The sequence below is a fragment of the Ochlerotatus camptorhynchus genome, unplaced genomic scaffold, assembly GCF_037179485.1.
Source record: "Ochlerotatus camptorhynchus isolate MF236.1 unplaced genomic scaffold, CSIRO-AGI_Acam_v1.1 ptg000580l, whole genome shotgun sequence".
NCBI lineage: Eukaryota > Metazoa > Arthropoda > Insecta > Diptera > Culicidae > Ochlerotatus > Ochlerotatus camptorhynchus.
Window position 1 is genome coordinate 385,046 of NW_027041060.1, and position 24,977 is coordinate 410,022.

General features: G+C 41.5%; 1 long non-coding RNA gene across 1 annotated transcript in view; it reads left to right on the forward strand.

Moving 5' to 3' along the window:
- The window catches only part of LOC135713811 (uncharacterized), a 143,232-nt gene extending 121,454 nt beyond the window's left edge, over positions 1 to 21,778 (forward strand). The window contains exon 3 of the long non-coding RNA XR_010518769.1: positions 21,697 to 21,778. This is a non-coding gene — a long non-coding RNA (uncharacterized LOC135713811). The remainder of the gene's footprint in view (positions 1 to 21,696) is intronic.
- The last annotated feature ends 3,199 nt before the right edge of the window (positions 21,779 to 24,977 follow it).

A 24,977-nucleotide genomic window follows, 5' to 3' on the forward strand; every position in this document is an offset into this window, starting at 1 on the left:
TGAACAATCTGATTTCCTTGGATTTTTGATGAATTTTTCGCTATAAGAGTAGCCCAATTAACAATTTTCACAATGTAAACGCTTCTCTCATTTAATTTAATTTAATTTAAACAGCCTCAAACAAACAAACGTTAAACGATATGAGGCAACCTTTACTCAACCTTTATACAAGCAAATTTGGCGAACTTAGTCGGCTACTTATGGCTGTTGGGACGGTTGGAACAAGTTCTTATTGCATTTCCATTTACGCTTCTAAACAGTTGCTGTTTAGTTGTGTGCAAACTTGGAAGGCGCTTATTCAACCTTTTCCTGGTTATCAAATAATCACTACACAGTTTTCTCTTGAAGCCGGGTTAAATATTGCTTACGCTTTTTTTTTTTTTTGTTGTTGGAGGAATTGATTGAGTTTGTTTTGCTGTCAAATCAAATTAATCGAAAATAGTTATAAGCACACCACCAAATTATTTACCCTACACCTGGAACCGAACTCGAGACGACCGCATTAGCGAACTATGACACTACCAACTTCGCAACGCCAACACTTTGAACTGACGTAACATAATCTACATGAATTTGTATCGCTGAGTAGAGGCTTTATAATAGTGCACATGAATCACTTTTCTCTACTAGTTACTTCAGCTTTGTAAAGGAGCAGAGTAAAAGCTGAAAAACTGCACAGGTCTAAAAATAAACCTAGCTGACTGTAAAAAGGCTTCCACAGTTTATTAGCTGAGTACAGGTTGATTAATTTTTGAAAAACCACTTTTGATGTTTATGTTATTCAGCAAGGGTGGTTGGTCGGCTGCTACACGATCAAATGAGTAATATATTCACTTTATTAGCTTTGTTTTGCAGCTACAAGTTGAAAGGTGATTAATATTTGCATAGAAGTGACATTAGCGTTTATTGACTGCTGTTATTCAGTGCGACTGGCAAATTGAGTAATGGGTGTCAAAAAGTTGAGTAAATGCTCTCCAAAGCTATTTTGCTAGCTTCGGCTTGTAGCTGTATCTGCAGCCTTTTTTCAGCTACGTCGTGATCATTTTACTGTCACTTTAAATCAATGGAGACGCCTGGTAGTCTAGTTGCATAGGAGTATTTAGCGAAAACCCAAAACTTAAAAAAAATATAACTCAAGAACTAAAAAAAAATACGTCACTGATTTTGTGATATGTTGTGTAAAAAGGTCTAAGTTTTTAAGAAAAGATATTAAAACAAATTACGCCATCTGTGATGTGATGTGATGTGAATAGAACCCACCATCAGTGCAAGGATTGCCTATGACTGCAGATACTTGAGTGGTTGTAAAGTTCTGCCTGATGGTTTGTTGCAGCAGGTTGAATTAACTTCATTGAAGACCTTTGGAAGACAAACGACAAGATGTACGTCTATCAACACGTGTCAAGGGACTGGCAAAACCACGAACCCTTGTCCCGTCTACAAATCCTTTGAAACCCTTAGGCTGCCCCCCCCCCAAAACCCAGCATATTATAATGTTTGATTAATGAAATGTATTCAGAAAAGGATTATTTAGAGAGAACAATCTTCAACTGGAACGTACTCACCAAATCAATATATCCGCCCAAGTAACCAAAAGTTCTGATAAAAGGCTATTTGTGGCTTAAGCAGCTTGGTTGGTGGTGGTGGTCTATAGAATTCTAAGCAGCCTCATTTTTAAGTCGTTATAAGAACTTGAAAGTTCCGGTATCATAATTGAAGAGCATTCTAAGCAGCTTCTGGCGGAACTTGAACGGAACTTTTAGAAAATAAATTATAAAAGGTTTTTGTCCTCTACACCAATTCTTTATTTAGTTCGTACGTTATGAAAGTTATTTCTAAAGGAAGGTATTAATGTGCATTAATTTATCAGCATTAGTAGTAGAAATTGGAGCTGTTTGAAGAATTAAACCCAGTCCTTCTGCGTTAGAGCCCCAGCACGAACCGCTACGTCATTTGATATAATAAAGTGAGCTATTGTCCCGCCTACTGTTGGAGCTTTCAGTGCCAGCTGAGTAACTTGAATACGGTACACAACACCTTGATGAATTTTAAATTGATGTTTACCCATACATTTACACATTTGTGGCGCAGTGGTTAGCGTTCGTAGATCGCATGCCAAATACACGGGTTCGAATCCAGGAAATTACTTTTTAATTTTTTTATGTTTGGAAGAATGTTGATGCACTGCATAAATATAAGAATTATGATTTATTCGGGCCACTGATCATTTCATATTAACGTATATTAAATTTTGTTACTAATAATGACTTGTGCTGATTGCTTCATGTGGCTTGAAAGTTTTGTCGGAACTTTATTTGAACTTTATGGAACTTGAAAGTTCTGTCGGAACTTTATTTGAACTTTATGGAACTTGAAGGTTCGGTTGGAACTTTATTCGAACTTTACGGAACTTGGAAGTGATTTTAATTGTTGAATGCGGAACTTTTGGTTCATTGGGCGGGAGCGCATTCCCGATGCCTAGATTTCTCTAGTCATTTTTAAACAATTCCTCCTCCAGCGAATCCAATCACACAATAACTATATATCACTTTTCTTCTTAAAGTCACTCTGTGCACGAAAGCAATGAAAAACAAATTATGCCATCTGTCCACAAACCAAGGAAACCAAAAAAAAAAACAAAACAAATACAATCAATGATTTTTAAAGAAAATCCCAATATTTTAATACCTTAATATTTTCCATACATTATTTTTGTAACCTTTCATTTTATATGTTGATCTTTCAAACAATATAAATTTTTGAAAAAAAAAATCATTTTTGAAAAAAATCGAGTTTTGGACCACTCTACAATGGAAATGGTAGCCCTAATGACAAAATAAAACAATACGGGTCGAATATTTTGTGAAAAGGAACAAAACTACCAATTTTTAAGAACCACTAGATCGTTTTGCAATGGAATGGCAGAATTGTTATATTATGTAGAATTAAGGGCGCTCTTGAATGGGGTCGCATGACTTTAAGGTGGGTGGTGTGTATGCATCTTAGAAATCAGTGAGTAAGCAGCTCTAAATTTAACATGACAGGGCTGTTTCAAATCGGGTCTTGATCATTTTCACAAAATTTAAGCTCAATTAGTTAAAAACGGACTGACAAATCATTTGAAGTTTATATGAAAATTACGAAGGGAAACATAAACTGCAAAAAATCTCAATAGCTGTTAGAGTTCTACCGCAACTGTTTAAGCTCTACCACCAGTAGGAAATCGACCCAATTACTGAAAAAAAAAACATTGTATGCATTGACTAATTTGGAGTATTTTTGCTGGCGATTATTTAAAGCATTCCCATTAACAATTTGAGCTGATTTAAAGCTGAATAAGTTTTTTTTAAAGTAGCATATTTTTTTTTGAATAAGCACTTGTTAGCATTCGATGTTGGCACTCAATCAGGATTTTTTGTTGGGTTGTTTATTTTACTGATGCAAGGAACTTCTTATTCTTGGAAATAAACCATAAAATGGAAATAAATCTCTGGAAGCACAATATGAATTCTCAGCTACAACTTTGGTGAAGCCCACTTTCCGATTAATAGCACCAAAATAGAACACAGAAATCATGGCTACTATAGTTTGTCAAACAGCACACTACAGTTTTGGGGTTTCGCTCAATACTCCTATATGACTAGACTACCATGCGTCGTGACCATGTTGCAGTCGTTAAAAATCGATGGAGACGCATGGTAGTTTAGTCGCATAGGAGTACTAAGCGAAAACCCAAAAACACATATGTTCGCACTCAGAGCGAACGTAATGATTTATTGTTCTGATTTGGTTTGGTGCATGTTATTCAAATTGTCACGAAATGTGTCCCAAGTTTGGAGCAATTTGCCATCCAAAACGTCATCCCAGTTGAGTTTGCTAGTCCAAATTTGCTACATCAACACCTTTGCAATTACGACAACAGGCGAAACAAGACCAAGTGGATCAAATATTTTCGCGATCTGAGAGAAACCGTTACGTTTGGTTGGTGGTGAATTGGCAAGATTGGAAAGTTCGAAATGGAATCGGTAGACGTATTCTGATGGATCCCAAAGGGTTTTGATAGCTTGGTTGATATCTGCATCTTCGAACATTTAAAACTTCTCTCTGTCTTTCTCTGGGACCGATTGCGAAATAGCAGGGTGATTCGAATACCACTTATGTATGGAAAATCCGCCACGACTAAGTAGTTCTGTAAGCTCGACGCGACATTGAATAGCTTTTTCTATGGTTTCAGCCCCTGAAAAGATATCGTCAACATAAAAATCTTCTACAACAATTCTTGCAGGCGATAGGAAAATAATCACCTTCATCGACAGCGAGTTGCTAAAGAGCCCTTGTGGCTAAGAACCGTGCCGAGGAAGTACCGTGCGTCACAGTCGTAAGTTCCAAAACCTGCAATGGATCGTTGGGATTTTTCCTCCAGAATATATGAAGCAACGGCGTATGGATCCTGTCAACTCCTATCTGTCGATACATTAAGCTGACATCAGCGGAATATGGATGCTTACGAAAACGCAGATTAATCGAAACGATATCGTCCTGAATCACCGGTACGATCATCAAAAGATCATTCAGAGAGGGTCTATTACCCTTCGATGAAGCATCAAACACCACTCTTAACTTCGTCGACGAGATCGTAAGTTTCTACAACGCATGGCGAGGAAGATAATGTTTGAGAAGATTTGGAGGATCTTGAGACTCATCGATCTGAACACAATGATAAGGATTTTTTTACTCATTAATAAAATCCACATACTGCCTTTTCAGCTCAGGATTTTTCTGGAAGTATGATTTGGTGTTTCGCTTCGTAAGACAGGTGGGCATGGCGCAAGTTGACTGTTTTATTGCTAGCTAGCTCACTCGCACTCACTACCGACACTACCCCGATAAAACATTTTTCCATATGGCATTCCAATATGGCATTTTTCCTGACGGAGAAGTTGGCCAATCTGCTGGGATCCTTCCAGCCAAGGATCGCCACACTGTTCCAAGTGTCCGTGAGCGGACATTTTATTGATTTTGTGATATAAGGCTAAATTTTCAAGGAAAAATATAAAAAAAACATATTGCGGCCTGTATCTACAAACCATGAAAATCATAAAAACTACAAGGGACAGTCCTACGGGGTTGTAAGGCCTGTAGTCGAAAAAAATGCACCAGACAAAAGTGTTCGCCAAAAATTTATTTTAAGTCGGATTTTCTTGAAACTTTCAGGGAATGAATTAATACATATGGATTATGTTTATTCAATTTCCTTTCCATCGCTGAAAGCCCGCACCTTTCCCTTAAGACCTCTCATTACATTTTCTGCAATGGTGGAGCCAACCTTTTTGGTCACTTTCATCCATTCTTTCTTCAACTCCAGCTCGTTCTGAAACACCTTGGACGATTTTCGAACTTTGGCCTTCATTATGGCCCAAAATCTTTCCACCGGACGAATCTCTGGTGAATTTGGGGGGTTGGCGGTTTTTGGTACAAAAACAACGTTATTGTCTCTGTACCAATCCAACGTCGATCGCGCGTAATGGCATGATGCCAGGTCCAGCCAAAATAATGTCTCGCCTCCATGGGACCGCAAGAAGGGCAACAGACGCTTCTAGAGGCACTCGGTGCGGTAAATTTTGTTGATGGTACCCATTGTGATGTATGGTTTACTCAGTTTACCGCATTGGCATATGGCCTGCCAGAGCAAGTATTTTTTTGTGAATTTGTCCACTTTCTTCTTCCTTATGTCTTCCGGACCATCAAACCGTGATTTTGCAACGTAGAACTCCAGCCCCGGTATCTGCTTTGCGTCTGCCTTGATGTAGGTTTTGTCATCCATAACCACACACGTCGGTTTCGTTAACCACTCTCGATACAGCTTCCTTGTGCGGGATTTGGCCGCCGTGTTTTGTTGATCACGCCGATTTGGTGCCTTCCGGACCTTGAATACACGAAGCCCAGCTCGTTTCATGGTTTGCTGAACGAACCAGGCGGAACACTTTACCTTCAAAGCCGCGTCGCGAATCGAAAAGTTCGGATTACGCTTGAAATAATCCAACACCTTCCGGGCCTTCACAGGCTCAGCTGTCTTCGATTTTCTTCCACTTCCAGCCCACCGCTCGGTCGTCTGGGACTCCTTAATCGATTTTTACCACCCTAGACACAGTTGTATGGGTGATTCCCAGTTGTCTTCCGATCCATCTCATGGTCGAAGTCGGATTTTCCATGACGGCGCGCAAAATTCTCCGGCGACTAATAATAAGAATTTTATCGATTGGATTCTACATTTTTTTAATTATCTCGTGCTTTATTTAAGGCTTTATTATGTAAATGTGCTGGTGTAATTTTTTTTTTAATTTTAATTATTCATAATACTAAAAATGCTCAAATTTTCGATTTTTAGAAAGTTAAAGAATAAGTATACCTTTAACTTGATCGTGTCATAAGATTACCAGTCTCTGAAATAATTACTAACTATTTTACTTGACAATTTACTCAAAAATGATCTTTAGCTAAGTTAAGGCTTAGAAAATTTCCTACACAAATCACAATTGATCTATCTCTCAGAAAAATCATGAAAAAAGGTAGAAGACGATGATTAAAAAGTTATAATTTTCCATAGTAATTTCCATAAAAACTTCAGATGATTTGTGCTCAGTCAGTTTCTAACCAAACAAGTTCACATTTTGGAAGGCCTACCAGGACCATTTGGAACCGTTGAAACACTGTGGAGTGATATTTTCTAATTTTCCATCAGTCTATTCTTCAGTTTTCCGGCAGGGTCGATTTCGAGTGAATTCATTTCGAACAGCTTAGTTTACCGTTTTGATGAAACAATCACTACTTTGCTGTTATTTGAAATTTTACAGCTTTGCATCTGTTTTTAATTAGAAATTTATATGAAATGTAGCATAATTTTGTAGCGGATAAACGTACAAGTGTCATGCTAATAAACTAAAACGGCAGCCATCAGTTTTTCCGCTCTGCATTCGGTATCGAACAATTTCTTAAATCTTTCAGTTTCTCGCCCTTTCCATCCTTGGTGGTGCTTGTAGCAGTAGTAGTAGTTGATGATGTTTACATTATTATCAAAGTGGATTATTAATTTGTAACTGCTGATTGGAGCTTCTGAACTTTGCAACGGTTTTATTGGTGCCTTCATCTTACATTGAGTCGGTCCTTTGTCGATAGTTGAAGATGCTATTCAAATTGAGAGCACTCACGCAGCCACCAATTTAGGAAACTCACCGAACTTGTGCATGTTTCATGAGCTACCGTTGAACGTGAATGGCCAAAACGATAACTCTTTTGAAGAGCTTAGCGTACAATTTTTCTATTTTCGGTACAACATATACACAAGACGAGTTTCTCTCTGCTTCACAAAATGCCAAGTGAACCTGAAAACCTTGCCTACGGTCGTTCTTTAAGCATTCCTCCTTCATTTATAGCTCCATAAATATGTTTTTACACCTGTAACCAAGGAATAATAATAAAAAAAAAGTTAGCTGCCTCCAGTATGATCGATTGCCGGGAAAGCCGCAGTGCGGTCAATTTCAACAGCATAATCAAAAGCTCAGTTTCACAGCGTGATGAAATAAATCTCCTCGGTAGCGATAAAGTTGCTTCCCACAATCCGGGGAGGGGTCTTCTTCATGCATTACAGGCACAGACAGGACATGCCCGCTCGTTCGGCTCTTTTTGGCTCATATAAACCAGTTGAGGTCACTGTTTGGGTTTCCACTTTGATGCTTGGCCTCCATCGAGCGTATCGCCCCAGGCTCACAGTTTGTCATACTGCTACTGACTACACACATACACACACACACACACACCATCACCTCCACCGCATGTGTGTGATACCAACCGTGCATCACAAATTCACTCTCAGGAATAAATTCATCATGCTGAGCAAACTTTTACCGACCGTCCGTTCGTCCGTCTGCCCGGAGTTGTGCTCGGGTCAGGTATGCTGCCAAAGGATTCCACTCGTCTCGCTTCCGAGGGATCGAGAGATGAAAATGAAATAGCACCTTGCCTCCGTCGACTGCGCCATCCCCGCGCCTTTGCACGATATCAGGCAACAAGAATCTAAAATCGATGCACCATAAAAACACTTGCGCAGCTGCTCTCTGTGTGACATCTGATACTTGGAGAAGAGCATACACAGAATCGAGTCATCGACGAGATTACTCGCCCCGCCCCGTCCAACTCGCAGCTACCCTGGGCAGCGGGTAGGAATATTGGTGTGGATCAAAGCCTCAGGATTTGTAGCACATAACCAATTTGTCAAACTTTTCTCTTTGCCAGCTGGACCGGTCACATCCGAGTTTCGATCCGGATTGGGGCGACCAGCCGGCCAACCGACTGGCCCAGAGGAATCGAAATAAATATGATGCTGCATCAAACTGGATAATGCCTCCCCCTACTGCCGGAGGGGGGGGGGGGAGGGAAGTAGAACTGCTTTGTTCTGAAGCCGGAGATTTGAGTGCACTCTACCAGTCTGTTTCTGGCATAGACCGATGACGTTCAGGGCAATCTAGTAGACGGGACAAGTGAGGCTGCATGTTCTCGAACTATTCGATGCTATCGGAACTATTATTGGAACCAAATGTGTTCTGAGAACTCTCATTTACGTAAGTATTGACTGTGGTGTACATTGGAACTCGGTGCGTGACAACAGGTCAAGGGTCCGGAGTTCACTTAGGGAACTGGGTTTTCTTATTTATCAAATTATGTACAAGCATATTGTATTCACATATTGAAGATTTTGCGTCGTGGGCTGTCCTAACGTGGGTCGCAGGAGTTTTGAGCACTGAATTGATCTGAATTTAAAGTTTCCTTGCCTTAACTATCAGAAACACTCTACGGCACAATTTCAAACTGTACCGCGCTTTCTCCCTGTATTGTGCTGCTCTCCGGAGAATTTAAAGCAATTCTTAGGAAACTGATAAAAAAGGGACACTTTTTGCATCCCTCCTGCGAGCAGCAAAGCCATCTTGAAAGGAAATTGGAGTTCATGTGTGTGACCTAGATTCAGCGCTGATAACGAATAAAGCACCGGAGAATACGTTCAACAATGCTTCAGCGAAAGTGGATGAAAAAGGGTTTCTCTCGAGCAATGAAATCAAACTATAAAATCTTTAGCTCCTAAAGACCTCTGGCTTTAACACTGCTACCAACCCTCCTGTATCATTTGTAGCTCTTTGTTCTTCACAAGCGTCCTGATCAGCATGAGTGTACGATAACAGTAATTCTATTAATTACCACCTTCTGGGAACTGGTGCCTCCCCCGCACCTCTGAATGATGGACTGCCGCTCTGGGCAGGGAGTATGAACAGTGCAATGCCACGAACATCCTACACAGTTAGAATGAAACATGCAATTTTACGTTTAATTGCATGAATCAAAATGATAGAATGGTATACTTCCCATTAGACTGATGCAAAATTTGACTTTTTTGCTCCACAGTGCTTAAATGGTTTCAAATCGGGTCCTGATTAGCCTCCCAAAGTTACAACTCATTTGGTTAGAAACAGACTTCGCACAAGCCATTGGAAGTTAACATATAAATTACCATGGGAAATCTCAACTTTTTGTTCATTGCATTCTAGTCTTTTTCTATATTGAGCTACCAAACAGTTCGATAGCCACTCTCATAGAAAACTTTCTCAGCTACAACTTTGCTGAAGATCGTTTCCATGTAAAACGAGACAGGAAAAAGTTATTAATTATTTAAGAGATTGGTAAAGTTATGACAAGATCAAGCAGCTGCTCTGTAGGCAACACTGTATTTTGCAGTGTGACATAGTAGCCATGATTTTTGTGTCCTATTCAACGCCCCAGAAACACCAATGTTGCCTGCTGAGCAGTTGATTGAACATGATCATAAGACATCAGCGCATTGAACCATTGATAACTTTCAATTTCGAGCATTTATTCAAAAAGTGGTCTTCAGCAAAGCTGTAGCTGGGAAAATTTCCTACAAGTACAGTAGCAAGTTTTTTAAGAAGACCGATATGGTGAGTTATTAGATAGACATGAACAAAAATCTAGGTTTTACCATAGTAATTCCTATACAAACTTCAAATGGTTTGTGCCATCTCAGTTTCTCACCAAATGGGTTCAAATTTTGAGAGGTTAGTCAGGATCCGATTTGGAATCGTTTAAGTATTTTGCATCACTCTAATGTTATATGCTTGCATCAGTAAAATTTACATGTGTATGTTCTGTAAAATTTAAACCGCATGTAATATTTTCGTGTAGCAATTTTCAGGTTAGGATTGACATGTTTTTTTTCGGATGAGTGTTAATAAATAAGTACACACCGTATTTACAGGAACATTCTCTAATTGAGTTTACCAGAAGAACTCAGAACTGCAGTTTACTTACAGATATAAATATGAAATGTAGATTTAGCTCAAGAAAAAGAGGCAGTTAGTACCCCATTAGTAACCTTAATTCAAATAATGCTGCAACTCACACAAAACAAACTAAAGAAGTCTATTCATCATCCTCTATAGTCAGTCTCCAACAATGCTCCCCACCGGTTTCAACTCTTTCCGGCCGCTGATAGACCGATGCTTTTCACATCACGAAAAGTTAGGTTTCTGGTCAACCTTTAAGGGCGTTATAAAGCACTAAAACACAGGACTTTTATAACCTTATGGAACACAAAACACCAAAATTTCGCACACCCGCCACTTCTCGCGTCATCCTGAATCAGATTTATCCTTGCGATTTCAAACCAAAACATTCAAGGTGTCAGAAATACCGGGTTGCCGGGATAGGTATTTTACAAAAAATCGCAGCTTGCTCTATTACCGGCACAATCGGCACACTTGCGGCACATTTGAGACACACTGACAAAAATATGACCCAATATTGGTGTGCAGAGTAACCTACTCCTTGTATTAACCACAGTTCTTTTCAAAATAATCTTGATGAATTTAAGGATTCTTTCTGAAATTCCACTGAAATTTTTCCACAACATTCTAGGATTTTTCTGCAGAACACTCTAAAAACAGGCTTCAAAGAAATATTGGTATTTCTGGAACTACGCATAATCAGTTTTTTTTTATTTGGTTTGTCTTCCGTCCAAGGTTGTCTTCCGGGAAGGTTGATTTTTTTTATGGAGCAAAGAAAAGCCTGCTGGAGTAGAGCATTACAAAGTAGCCCATCCTCCAGCAGGCATAAAACCTCCTCATATTTTCTTAAATAACAATAATAAGTTCCATGATATTTTCACATGACACACATGAAATTAAGGAGATGAGGTTATGAAAGCTTTTCTAATATTTATATAAATAGGCAGTAAAGTATCTAAGGACGATTGTCGGTGCACGGTTCAACAGATGAAGGTGGACAGTTGCTAGTGAACGGAACGTAGACTGCGATGAATCGGCCAGAAGGTCGAAGGTATATGATGCCAAGTTAAGGATGTCGTAGACATTGAAAGCTTAGCATGCTGACAGAGAGTTGGTGATCAATCAGACCGAAGGGCAGATGATGACCGCTGAGAGCGTTGGAACAGCTAAACGTCAGGAACGAATGATGCCAAGCTAACATTGCGGATCTGGAACCATTTGTTGTACAAACAATTAGGGGCGCAGTATCACTGGCGGCTTCAGCCAGACATATATCTAAGTTACCTGACAAAGACCTGGTGATCAACCAGACCGAAGATGATGGCCACTTAGAGCGTCGACTCAGTTACATGCCGGGGAGTAGGATGCCATGCTATCAATGATGCTGACAGAGAGCTGATGTTCAAACCGATCAAATGACAGATGAGAGCCGGTGGGAGCGTCTACTCCACTAGACGTCGAAATCGTAGGATGCCATGGTTGCCATGTTATCTATGTCACCGAGAAGCAGATATTGCGGATCTGGAACCAATTGTTGTACGAACCATTAGGGGCGTAGCATCACTGGTGGCTTCAGCCATACATATACCAGTCTAAGTTATCTGACAAAGACCTGGTGATCCACCAGACCGAAGATGATGGCCGCTTGGAACGTCGAATCAGTTACGTAGGATGGCGTGCTATCAATGTTGCTGACAGAGAGCTGATATTCATACCGATCGAAGGACAGATGAGGCCGGTGGGAGCGTCGACTCCACTAGACGTCGAAATCGTAGGCTGCCATGGTTGCCAAGTTATCGATGTCACCGAGAAGCAGATATTGTGGATCTGGAACCATTTGTTGTTCGAACCATTAGGGGCGTAATATCACTTGCTTCGACCAGTCTAAGTTACCTGACAAAGACCTGGTGATCAACCAGACCGAAGATAATGGCGGCTAGGAGCGTCGAATCAGTTACATGTCGGGGCGTAGGATGCCATGCTATCAAAGATGATGACAGAGAGCTGATGTTCAACCTGATCAAATGACAGATGAGGGCCGGTGGGAGCATCGACTCCAATAGACATCGAAATCGTAGGATGCATTGGATGCCAAGCTGACAGAGATCTGGTGTTGAACCAGACCAAAGGATAGATGGAGGTCGCTGGGAGCGTTGACTCAGATGGACATCGCGTTGGATGCCATGCACTGTGCGATGGGCAGATGACGACAGCTGAGAGCGTTGGAACAGCTAATCGTCGGAAGCATAAGATGCCAAACCATCAATTATGTGGATCTGGAACCATTTGTTGGAAAAACCATTAGGGGCGCAGTTTCACTGGTGGCTTCGGCCAGACATATACCAATCTTAGTTACCAGGCAGAGAACTGGTGTTCCCCATAAACCCACTAAATATTGTAGCCACTAGTGAACCAATACAAGTTCATCATCCAGTTCATTGGAACGAATGGCGATATTTTTCGAAACACTCCGCACAATACCGACAGTTTGTTCTTTAGGTTTTCAATGTGATGCTCCCAGCTTAGGATACTGTCCAAAGTGAGACCCAGATATTTGAAGTGGTCCACTTTACAAATTTCAATGACCATATATGTGGTCTTTTGCAGGTTTAACGATGAAAGGTTTGATTTGAAAAATTCTTGGTAAAGCCGTAGATCTTGCCGTACAATCAAACTGGCCTCAGAAGATCTATACACAATTACTGTATCATTCGCAAAGAGCTGGATCCACCCGTGAAGCTTTAAGCAATATGGATCGTTTATGAACACCAGAAATAGCAACGGAACTAGGTAACTGCCTTGTGGAACTCCAAGTGATATGTTCTTGGGATCACTTCTCCCATCGTTGACAGACACAAATTGCCACTCAAAGCTCTTCATAAAGGGATTCCATTAACAGGTTTGACACATTTAAAGGATTCACAAATTGCTGCCTGGTAACTTTTAAGAAGCACCCATGCATTCCCTCTAATACCATAGCTCTCGAGTTTATGTAGAAGCAGCTCATGACTTATAGTACCGAAAGCCTTCCTAAGATCGGGGAATAACGCCCCCGAGTATTTTCGACCGTCAAACGCTTCAGCTATCTCATTCATTAGTTCACATGTAGCAGTGAGAGTGCTACATCCAACTCTAAACCCGTACTGTCGTTTGTAGATGAGATTATTGAAAAACAAGAACTCCGAGATCCTTGATGCAATCATCTGCTCAAGTATTTTAGTCATCACTGGAAGCACCGATATTGGACGATAGTTGTTAGCACATGAGGGATCACCGGATTTGAATATCGGTACGACACGAGCAGTCTTCAGGGACTCTGGGAAATCACCAGTCTCAATGATCTCGTTTAACGCATGTTTCAGTATGTTTTCAAATTCTAGATGGTGGTTTTTTATGATGGTCGCTGATATATTGTCTGGTCCAGTGGACTTGTTGATTTATAGGTTCGTTATCAGTAGAATGACTTCTTCTATGGCAACTCGCTGAAAGAAGATAGAGGACAGTTGCCTAGGAATGGTATTGAACTTCCAAATATCCTTGTTGCTGTGAATTCCACTGACTAAGTTTTCACCAATACAACAGAAGAAATCGTTGAACGTATTGCTGACTTGTATGCCATCAGAGACCTCCTTATCTCCGATTTTCAACGAAGCTGAACAGCTCTGTTTGACTTTACGTACCAAAAGTTAATACATTAGTTGCCAATATTTATGGTTTGATGAGGACAATAACAAGCGGCGGTAATAGTCACTTTTACTTCGGTCTTTTATTTGTTGTAGCCTCTTTGATGCATGCTCGAGGAGCTCTTTAAGGTGCTAGTCACTTGCATGTCTTCGACTAGATTTTAAAAGGTTTTCTTTGATCTTCACCATCTTTCATACGTTGAAGGCCATTCATGGGCAGTGTCCTTTGACCTTAGTCTCAACAGCTATTACTTTCGTCGATGCCGTTTGTATTTCATTAAATTAGTTTATCACCATGCACAACTTATCGATTTGTAGACATCAAGCTTGTTTTTCAGGGACAGAGATCTCCTGTTGATGAGCGGATACAAGGATCTCATCAGGATATTGCATTGCTTTTACGTTTTGTCGACGTGTTCCCTGCAGCTTGCTGTTGAGTGTAAGGCCGAAGTAGACTACCTTTTTGAACCATTCCACCACTGTGCCGTTTAAGTTGATCTTATTATTCTCAAACGGAACAAGTCTGGGAGATTTGGAATGCGGAAATAATCAGACAGGATAGTCTTTTCTGAAGATTGGCGGTCAGAGCTTCGGATGGATGTGTCATATGTGAACAGGGACAACCATCAGGAGGTTAACAGGTTGAACAATATGGGTCCAAGGATACTTCCTTGTGGAACACCCGCACCGATGTTGAAGGCATCCGATGGGATGCCATTAGGAGAGACTTGGAATGTCCTGTCCGAGAGATAGTTTTCGCTTTTTCAACGTCCAACAATGCCATGGCAAATGTTTTGGATACAGACTTGTTCCGTCTGAGAATGTTTGCCACCCGAGGCAGCTGGTGAACAGTCGAACGACGAGCTTTACGGAAGCCAAACTGTTCTTCGAGCAACAAGTTGTTTTCATCGGCAGATGCTAAGAGCCGGTGGTAGACTGCCCTTTCGAACAGCTTAGATAGTCCCGAGAGAAGACTGATGGGTCGGTAACTTTCCCAGGCTTCTGGATGGGGGTAACTTTAGCTGACTTTCATCACGAGAAGAAGTAGCCAAGTCTTCTTCTTCGTCTTCGCATATCTTCTTTGCATTTCAAGTTTAATGCTTATCGCATTTTAGCTTATTGCGTGCTCTCAACTTACTGTTCTAAATGCACTTCCACAGTTATTAATTGAGAGCTTTCGATGCCCGTACCATTTTTGCATTAGTAAATTATGTGGCAAGTACAATCATACTCTATGCCCAGGAAAGTCGAGAAATTTTCCAACCCGAAAAATGTCTAGACCGGACCGGGAATCGAACCCAGCCACCTCCAGCATGGTCTTGCTTTGTAGCTGCGCCTTTACTGACTGAGCTAAAGGAGGTCAAGTCTAAGTCACTGATCCTGATTTGATATAGGATAACAGTTCGTCAACCGTAATATCGGATTCCACAGGAAAATTGTTGGGAATTTAATGGAGGTTGGTTGCATTTTCAGCAACCGCAGTATCTTATGGACTTTCCATGTTCAGTCCGAGATTAAGAGAGCTGACGTAGTGTTGACCTATAGCGTCAGTCTTCTCTTCATGGGTTATCATATGGGTAACTGAATCATTGGGTTGATTCAATGGTACAGGTGGTGGACTGGGCCTTAGCTTTTTTTTAAGATTTTTTGTTAGTTTCCAGAAGGGCTTTGCACAATCTGGGAGAGAACGGATCTTATTGGCAAAATCGTTATTTCTGAGATCCACCATTTGAATGATCTTTGTTAATCGATTACAATTGGTCTTCAAGTTAGGCAGACCAGAACGCTGATACTGCCTACGAATGGTGTTTCGGAGCCTACTGAGATCTTTGGTAGGGCTGCCATGGTTCAGAGAATTACTCACCCGTATGGAAGCTGGCCCGTGTTGTTCACTGACCCGGGATATTTCCTCCTCGATAGATTGCAGACATCAGTCAACGTATTCGGACGTCTCCGGTTGGACATCGTAGTCGATGGTTGTGTCGATGCAGTGTTGATATTGATCCCAGTTGACACGATGGTAGTTGCGCCGGGAAGCTTTGAATTGGTTAACCGAGGAACCAACTTCGGCCACCACATGTGGTGATAGTGGTCCAAGCTGAGTTCCTGGTATATGATAGGTTGAGCGATATTGCTGGCTGATGAAGATATCGATGGTAGCGTGAACACCGGACCGACTCAACCGGGTGGGAGTTTCCGGACTCAAGATGTTGTCCTGCGCTTCCTGCAGGTCGTTCTTGAGGATGATGCTATTTTGATTGCGTCGACTGTTGCCCCAAGCTTCATGTTTGGCGTTAAGGTCACCAGCGATGATGAAGTTTTCTCGCCATCGTGTTAGCTTGACAATATCTCTTCGCAGGTCTGCTGCCGACCCGTCCCTGATGTTGACTTGTTTGGGGCAGAACATCGCAACGATGGTGATGGGGCCAACAGGAGTAGAAAATTTAACCCCACGACATCGATAATCTTCTTTATCCATAGTGCAAAAGCCACTCCTCCTTCTCCAGAGTTGGTTCGATCAAGCCTCACGAGCCGGAATTCGGAAAGGTAGGCGTTAGTTTCGGGCTTTAGGTGGGTATCAGTTATGATGGCAATGTCGATGATTCGTTCACTAGCTTCAACACTTCAGAGCCCATACTCGATGATGAAAAGGCCCATAGTGTAAATCTGGTCGTAACGGGTTTTACAACTGCTGAAACGTGTGGCAAACTGGATAAATACGGAGATGAGTTGCTTCTATGTTTTCGTTCGGTGGTGGTGCATCATCGTGACGCTTTGATAATGCCGGAAGGAGAGGGTAGTACAGCGCTTGCCGCATACGTTTGACGACTCGAATTTGACGAAGGGTTGGGCACCCCACCGGTTAATGAGACCAATGTAGCAGCTGCAGCCAATCGGTTGTTGAGTGGCCGCCGTTGGTCAATGGAAATGAAGTTCTGCCCGTTGTTTTCTGGTACCCTTCTGTGGCCTGGTTGGTTGCTTGTGGAAACCTTTTTTACGGATTGCGACGAACTCCGCTCGTTTGGGCAGCTCTTGTTTGTGGTCCGGTGTGCTGCCCCACAGTTGGCACATATGGAACCAGTTTTCTCTATCATCTCGCATGCACTGGAGTTTTGGTTTTCGCCACATTTGATGCAGCGACTGGCCATGTGGCAATTTTTGGTTCCATGCCCGAACAGTAAACAGTTCGTGTATTGAATGACGTCGCAATGGACTGGCTTGTACAATTTCCATTTCATCACGATGTGGAGTAGGGCTCGAACGTTGTGCAGATCTTTCATGCACGTTTAATTCTTCTTGAGGTGGAACAGATACAGCTGATCATGGTACTTATGAGTGGCGTCATGACGAGTCTTGAAAATTTGCACCAGTTTGAGGCCGTTCGCCTTCAATTCATCCGACAGTGTTTCGGTGTCCATGTCCGGGAGGCCACGCAGCACCATCTTGAGCGGCTTGCTAGCTTTGAGATCATGGGAGAAATAGTCTACCTTTAGTTTGTCCAGCATGGCTTGAACCGCCTTGTAGTGTTTCATCGCCATGCACAAGCGAATGGTAATTTGGAGGCCTTTACTAATGTAAAAGTCAATAGGATCGGTTAAGACGTACGGAAATCCCTTCACAAAGAACGGCGGAAGTTTCTCCTTCCTTACCACCTTCGGTTCATCGCCATTTTCTTATATGGCGTAACGGTTGTTCACCAGCAGCTTCTTAGACTCCAACTGAGCGTCGGTCTGTCTGATCGAGTTCGTTTCCCGGTCGGCATTGCAGCCGCGTGGTGTAGTGGTAAGCGTGATTACCTCTCACCCCAGCAAGCCTGGGTTCAATCCCAGTCGGCGCCGCCGGGATGTTGTGAGGCAAAACATCTCTGATCACGCCTACCTTCGGAAGGGAAGTAAAGCCGTTGGTTCCCGGTTCATGAGTTGTTGGGTCGATAGGTAGGGTCCAGGTGTGGGAGCTGCCTCCCTGGCGTCGGTATCATTGGTGCTCAGCACGGAAAACAAGATCGACGGAAAACAAATCAAGAAAAAAAAAAGTTCCGTGCAAAGAGCATGGAAATCGGAAGTAGTTATCACAATAGGGGGGACCTTTTCCATTTTGGGCTTTAAGCCAGGAATGCTTAATGGAATTTGGCCTGGATGATGGATCATTCTCATCATCCGTGAGCATATCAAATTGATTGCTCAAATAAATTCCATAAGAAGTGGGATCAAGAGCTTGCCCTTTTCTTTTGCGTTTTGGAACTATGGCGGCAGGATAATATGTTTCTCAAAATCAACTTCCAAGCAGATTTCTATAAGATCGACGAGAAATAGTCCAAATCGATATCCAAGCAGGATTACCTCGGGTAGAGTCCTAACAAGGATCGAAAAGGAATAAGGATAGAACTAGGTAGAAAATGTGCGGGTAATATTTAGCTCTGAAAAGCGCTGTTTAAATTTGTTGTAGCTTTAGGTAGTAGTAAAACTTCCGTCAGCAAAAAGCAAATAGATCTGCACGGCAAGAGAGCACGATGCGAAATTACCCCCTCATTTAATAATGAACATATGTTGGCTGAAAGAACACCAATTCTAGCGTTAACTCCATGAGCTTTATATCTCACAGAAATGATCATGATTCTTTCAGAAGGTATAAGAATTGCCTAGGAATTTTGTTTTAGCTGTTCTTAGAATTCCCTTGGAATGCTCCTTTGAATGGTGTTATGAAATTCCTGGAAATTATCCTATACAGTTTTTTCCTCTTCAGAATTTTCTTCAGAGCAATCTTCAGAGTTAGAATCGATATGATTTCTGTATAGTTTTCCATTAATTTATCTTCAGAATTGGTTCTATATTCGCTCAAGAAATCCTTCCGAATTCTTTCAGACCCCACAAACTTCTTCTTAAAATGAGATCAGCGAGCTTGCGAGTCAGCTGCGGTCTTAAAAACACTATCGTATATGGTTGAATTTAGAATTAGTGACGATAATTTAAATTCTGTTCCAGTGAAAATTAATTTGATCCTCTAAAACTAAGAACAAAATAAATCAATTCTCTACTCTCACTCGTTTGTTTATAACCCACGTCTTTTCAAACACAAAATTGTGTGCGATATTGCATTACGATATAATTAACTGAATTACTTTCCAAATTAAGTCGCCAGCAATTTCCATATATTTTTTACTGTGCACTGCTACTGGAAGATCGAAAATAGGTCGATTTATCAGAATCCAAAAAGCCGGATTGTAATAAGAGCTCATTAGTGTCAGAGTTGCATAGCTTCGAAACGACGAGAAACAGGGTTTCCATGATAGTATAATTGTGTTATACACGCAAAAAAATACTATAACATAACAGACAAGCTTTCGGTATCACGTCACGCGTCACAGCCAATTATTGTTACTTCATGGCAATGGCGCAAGGGAGAAATACATGATATATTTCCACTAACTATGTATCGTCGAAAAGGTTAACATGTGGGTGCATGAAGATTGGAAATGCACCGAGGTAATCTTCCCGGAATTTGAACATCCCCGATGTCAGGCAAAGTTCACAGAACGAATTTAAGAAGCACGTCTTTAAGTCCGGTGATGGAGTTCACCTCAGAGTCAATTTTGGCTACGGGGTGTGTCCGCCTCTAGGGATCAACCAAAACCGTGTGGCAATTTCTCCGGACTTCTTTCACTTTGAAAAGTTTGTTACGGGACATAATTTATTTCCCACGTCACCGCCGTCGCCGTCACCGGATCGGCAACACAGCAGCTTCACTGGATGTGTGCGATATGAAGGCAAAAGGACGACAAAGGATGGCGGCGTCCTTTGGGAACAGGGTTCTCAGGGATCAGAAAGTCAACCAATAACGATGAAGAAGAGGAAAAATACACAGAGGGTGGTTAGAATGCGTGATGGCTGTACAATCAAGTTGGAAGCATGGAACGCTGAGACGAAAATAGAACCAACCGGTGATGGATTTATTTCCCAAAACTCGTGCTATAACTAGCGTCTCTACGAAGGAAAACGGGTTGAGTTGAAGTACCTGGGTAGCTCTTGTTTAGGGGAAAATTGAATTGTTGCTCACGATGGATGGCTCGAATCGATTTCACGTACGGACACCATATGCACACGGTTCACATTTTTTGCGGTTCGAAGAGTTCCCCTTTTCTTGGAAGGCTATCAGGACCGAAAAAATATAGCGATAAACATGCGATTTCATTCTTGAAACTGTGGACTATCGGTTCTGGAGTTTGAGTTTGTGTGGCTGTTTGATTTTGAAATTTAATGAAAAAAATTGGGTAGCGTTTTCTAAGTTTTAAGAGGATTATGCGACCATTTCGAGTAAAAATTTATGGATGCAGCTCAAACCATTCAGTCCATTTGTGCTTGTGAGAGGAGAATTTCTAGAAGCATACATAGATAAACATATTTTGTAAATATCAACTACCAACTGAAGCAGATTTTTAAATATCTTAATTTCAATTAATTAAAGCTTCAATTTACATATTCATTTAAATTTTTATCGTCGTTCGTTGAAAATTAATTCAAGAAATTTTAGCAAGCTATACAAATTCTTAGAGAATGATTTCCAGTACAACTTTGATCAATTCCAACAGAGTACTCTGGATAACCTCTAGAGTAATCAGTCAAAAAAAAAATCCACTCTGAACTCCGAGTCCTCAATCACTGAAACCGTCGAGTTCCGATTCATCTACCCACGGCTACAACCGTCATCATCGAGATGCCAAAAGCAACCGCAAGCAGCACTTCAAAGCAGTCAGCGTTCGGCTAAATTAACGAGTAAAGCGAGCCACCCCTTCAATTAGCCTGCTGACCCACTCCCCGCCCCCCCCCCCCCCGCCTTGGCCAAATTTTAGAGTCCAAAATCTGCACCAGACCTGCTCCTGTGATCATCCTATATGCACGTGAAGGTACGAACGGATAGACAACCGGCCCGATAGGCATCATCACAGACACACATACCTATGCACAAACCGTCATTGCTCGGTCGGGGATAAAAGTGGACGAACGACGACAACGACGACGACGGTACACATGTAGGCCGGTGGTAAAACTTGCCCCTTATCTGAATAGCGCAGCAAATGGAAAATCGGACCATTTTTGAAAGGAGACCCCGGTTTTTTGTCCTCCACCCGGACATCGCCGTAGCCGTTTGAACCCAGCTGGAAAATTTGGTGTTTATCGATTTATCTGAAACTAATGACTGAATTTGAGTTGTGGACGAGTGGAGCGTTCTCTCTGGGGAGGACGGCAAAAACTGGGCCGATGCGAAAAGGGTCAAAGTATTGGTGAACTATAGCATAAATCGAATTTCAAATAGAATTTAATTACTGTAATTTGGAACAGGGATGAGGAAATGTAGGGTAGTGAAAAAGATCAGATAACGGAGTTGTGCTGGCTGTGGGAGGGGGCTTTTTGTTCCCTCGGTACCGAAAGGGGATTGAACTTTTCAAATGAGTGGAAAAGTTGAAGTGGAAATTGAAAATTGATCCAGGCTGGATCCCAGCTTGGCTTGCCATCACTAGGACGTAGGAGGAAGATAAAAAGTTTGATTGAGTGTAGCGCTTTTGTCGATAAGTGCGGGTGTTATAGTTCGTCATTCCAATTTCAAGCCTCTCGAGTTCAGATATTTGAATAACCAACCCCGTTTTCTTTCTTTCTTTGTCTTTGCAGCATGGATTACGTAAGCCTCAGTTGCTGTGCGCTGGCATTCGTCCTGTACGTGAACACCCTCAGCGCTGGATTCGTATACGATGACAGGTAAGATTTTCCCACTTTTGTACACTGATGTCATTTGGAGGTGAGGTCACAACGGAGTACGCCACCTATCTAATTTAATAAGTTTAATTAAGTCCCACCCATCGTGTCATGCAAACTGACAACATACATCACTTTGCCAAAGCATACCTTGGAGCATTCCTAGAATCATGGACGGAAGCATCAACCATCGGTCGTCATTGTGGCGTCGCTTTGCGAAATTTTGAGAACTATGCTCTTTGTTGGAAATTCTGCGATAGGGTTTGTTGATGCGGATCATAGCTATCATCCCAGGCGAAAGCAGCTTTCGCAGAAAATTGGTTGAGTAACACGTTTACCAGAACGGTAAACACTGAAAACAGCTACAAGCATTACGATAATGGTACATGTTGATCATAAAGGCATCTTCAGAGCCATCAAAATTGATTATCGTATTTCGACAAGTGGTTACTGTTTGAGTTTGTTCGTTATGAAAATCCAATCGATCCAATGGATTTTAGGCTGATTTAAAGGGCTTTACCGTAGATTGGAAACACTTTCGACTATAAAGAAAATTGAAAGCTCAATTTGGTTTTCTAAGATCATGACGCATTGGACAATACAAATGGATGCTAATGAAACTTTTGAATGTATCCACCTATGGTGAGACTTAGCCCTTCTTACTTATTTAATTCTGTAAAAAAAAATCTCAAGTCTGCATTTAGTAAATAAAAGAATGATAATATCTGATCAGTCCCATATCAGGGACACATAGGCCGACATTAGGGACATCAATCCTAAACAGAAGTAGTCGCAAAACCATCATGTTTTCCAAACTATCAACTGTAATCGACATACGTCAGCATTGTGTTGGATTGACGTTCACAAGAAACAAAAGGTAAAAACCAAAATTTGGTCTCGCGCCAAAAAAACACCTTTTGCTTCAACAACGAATGACACTTTAATTGGATATTTTTAATTCATATTGATCGATTTTCGTAGCCTTGTAGGACACTCGTCTTTCGTTATCCGCTTTTTTTTATTATACCGATGGCAGTACACGTAACGCTCTAAACCGTCATAAAGCCCCCTCTATCATCGCGAAATTATCCTGCAGTTAATCGCAGAACTGCAAAACCTATCCAAACCGATTCGATTTAATGAAGTCGAATCGTTCGAGCGATAAAATCAATCAGACCGACGACTATTTCACGATTTAATGAATCGAACAATCAGCTTTTCCTCGTTTCCTTTCCCGCAATGCTCGCTTCCTGCTTAAGCTGGCTGTTGAAGCTTTTCCGGTTACATTTTTTGTCCTATCTCTCGTTCCCTGATATGCTACCGTGTACCACCACCGACCACCACCACCAGCACCACGGAAGGAAATGACACCGTGAAAATGGGGTCATAAAGTATCTGTTTTCATTGTTCCTGCAACGACAACGCACAACGGGGCTGCCACCATGATGGTACGTGGTGAAGGCAGCTAAACAACAGCAGTCAGGTTTCCTCCATATTTGGCCGAAAGCCATTAAGCGCAAAAGAAACGGGATTCCTGTCCCGGGGGTTTCTTTCCCAATTTCAGTGATACATACCGAAGCTGAGCTTTCTTTGACATCCATGGTGTGAGTACCAGCACAGGAACTGACTCCACGAGCAGCAGCGGTCTGGTATTATTTTCCAATAAAAGCAATCTAATGACAATGATTGATGAAAATTATGATCTAATGTTGTGCGATGCGTATGTTTTTCGGGGCAATATGCCTTTTTGGGCTGCGCTGCTCTGTTGATAGGCAATCACCGGGCATGGAGGTTGAGACTCGAGAAAGGCAGTCGGTCCACAACTCGTTAACGTGATTTCCTGGTAGTGTTTTCCTTTTCTTTGACTACGTTTCAGGTGGTATTCGATAGATTAGATTACATTATGATGACAGTGTGATGACATGGGTTGGATTTTCTATGGCGTGATTCGGTTGCTTTATCCTAGAGTACCTGTAGTCTCGAATCAACAAGTTACCATGGGGACCATAGTAAAAAATAAACTAGGGAAACATTTCTGATAATTATTAGAAATTAGAAAAGAATTGTCGAACGCCGCTAAAAGAATTTAAGAAGAGAGATATAATAAGGTAAAAGTCGGCTTCGGCAATACCTTTCCCAAGCAGCACAAAGCTGTGGCAGAAATATATGGCAACTTGATTGTGGCTGAAATAAGTCACACACAAGTTGCCTCAACTATGTACTGTTATAGGCTTACGTATTATCGTATTCTTCTTCTTCGCTTTTCAAGTTTATTGCGTGCTCTTAGTGTTCTAGATACGCTTCCACATAGTGCCTTAGGTTATCGTTATTTATTCACGAAAGGAGAAATTATTCTTTTCTCAGTGTGGGATGACTCTTCTTCTGGTGACGCACAACATCATTTCTGTCATGTCAATGATACATGAATGAATAATTCATTTAATGAATTTCAAAAGCCTACAATCATTGATATTTCTTACTGTCAATGGTTTGAAGTGATAATCAGACAAGCAAAGTTGATATTCATCTCTGGTGGTGAAATTTTATAATTGAGAAAGACGAGTTTGATTCTGCATCCGAAATAATGGAAGAAGCAGGTCCATCATCTAAAAAAGGACAACAACGACGCGATGACAACAAGCGCCCTCTCCAGGAAATTGCATTATCGTTTATTCATCGGGAAGGCAACAAAGGTATATGTCGTATTGAAGAGAGCAGCGGATGTACCTACGTCCAAATGACTATGGATGTCGGTAATTTTATCCGTCATTTCCGCACAAAGCATACAGATGCTGCGAATAAATGTAGCTTGCTGAAAGAAACTGATGCTAGCGCCAAGAAGCCAAGACTGGTGTCCAAACGATCCATAGCCATTGATATGCCGCTGTACATGGACTGTATTGTCAAATTATTGACCTACCATCAACTCCCTCTTTGCTTCGTAGAGTGGGAAGGGATGAAACAACTCATGGACCCAATATCTGCTGCACTTGGTGTAACAGTAAACAGAAACGATGTAAAGATAATTACGCACTCCGTCACTGATCAAATTCGTAAGGCTTTAAGTGATGAACTGAAGAACAGGTTGATTTCACTGAAAGTTGATTCAGCATCACGATTCAACCGACACGTTCTCGGCATAAATGTACAGTATTTTTTGGATAGCAAAATCGTCATTCGGACATTAGGTGAGTGTT